The following is a 1656-nucleotide window of genomic DNA, read 5'->3' on the forward strand; positions in this document are numbered from 1 at the left end:
ACTGGGAGGTCGCGGTTCTTTTGAAGATTCCGATGATAATAATGTTGCGGTAGTGGTAATAGTAAAATTGCGGTAATGAGAGGTCATGGCCCTTTTGAAGCTTTGCGATGGTAACAATGAACTCACACTAGGTATAAAATATTAAATCGTTTTTTTTTATTTCAGGGATTTTTCGTTTTTCTGGTTTTGCAGTTGGTGATATCTCTTCTCAAAGGAGGATTAGGGGATAAAACTAAACCTTTTTTTTTTCCGTAGGAGTTTTCTTTGTTTTTAACACTATTATTCTTGGCGTAGGGATAGCGAAATCAGATTATACAAGACTGTATGTGGATGAGGTGATGAATCTATTTTCCGAAGTCCGAAAATATAGGGTCGCGATAAATGGATGTGTTGACAAATTTTATCATACTTCTTATCTATGTTTTTTGCGATTTTTATTTGTTTTATTCTTTTTTTTTTAACCCTCCTATTTCACTTTGTTTTTGGGTGGGCATCTATACAGATAATGCAGGGAATTTTTTGAATGATAACCCGACTTCCGATAAGTCAAAGGTGGCGATGATTGTCATCACATTCGAGAGAGGATCATGTAAATATTACAACTCGGCTCATGGTTAATAGTCTTAGATGATCATGTGTGTATTTTTAAAAGATGCACCAAATACAATTTGACAAGTTGAATTGTCTACTGAGTGGGATATTAAATGGAATGTTTTTCGAGTTACAAATGATTTTATGCTTTGTTTTGTGTTTATTATTTCGATACGTTTTTTCTATTTAATGGAAATGAACTTATAGAAGGGCTATGCAGAATAAAAATTTCATAATAATCCATGTCGATGCTTTTATTTCTTTAAAAGTGATATAACAAGATACTACGAATTGCATTCCCATGAAATGATCTGATATTGTCCCTTTCATCTGAGATTTCTTTCCCCACTTCGTATATGATTTACTATTTGAGTCTAAATACGAATTTGAATACCTACACTAACATGTGCGTTACCGATGGTTAAGTGTAACTCTTACGATGTAAAGAAAAATAACATTCTTCTGGGATAGTTCATTGCATATTTTGTTTTCCTTTATTTATTTATTTATTTTATTAATTCTTTTACCTTTGTTGGTTTATTTCAGGGTTGGACCTATGGATGTTGAGGTCAAGCAAAGAAAAACTGCTAATCAGAGAAAACAGACTAGGAAACCAACAACAACGAACGCCCTGAAAATGTATATTTTCGAATTAGTTTTTTACATTGTACTGTGTGAAGCACTTTTTTTTCTCTCTTTTCTCTTTTTGTATTTATTTGTAGTTTTCCCGACAGTATATATCTGGGAGTTTGATAAAGCCTTTTGTTTTACCAATATTAGAATTTGGTAGATATAATTTCTTACATCTCTAAAAACGAAAAAAGAAATATTTTGCAAGACATGCATATTTTAGTCAATGGATTCAGAATCAATGAAGTGACTGCTAAAAGGATATCTATCTAAACTTTAGCGTGTCTTGAAACAACTCTAAGTATGATGAGTACAACATTGCCTACATTAGGTTTAGATACATACTTCTTGAAGAAGATATAACCCTTGGAAGGTGTCAAGTATACAACATTGCCTATATTAGGTTTAGATACATACTTCTTGAAGAAGATACCA

General features: G+C 32.2%; 1 long non-coding RNA gene across 1 annotated transcript; it reads left to right on the forward strand.

Moving 5' to 3' along the window:
- LOC113299030 lies at positions 1-1222 on the forward strand. Its single transcript, XR_003334548.1, has 4 exons — positions 1-131; positions 295-335; positions 503-589; positions 1138-1222. It is a non-coding gene; the product is annotated as an uncharacterized LOC113299030 (long non-coding RNA).
- The last annotated feature ends 434 nt before the right edge of the window (positions 1223-1656 follow it).

The sequence above is a fragment of the Papaver somniferum genome, chromosome 7 (assembly GCF_003573695.1).
Source record: "Papaver somniferum cultivar HN1 chromosome 7, ASM357369v1, whole genome shotgun sequence".
Lineage (NCBI taxonomy): Eukaryota > Viridiplantae > Streptophyta > Magnoliopsida > Ranunculales > Papaveraceae > Papaver > Papaver somniferum.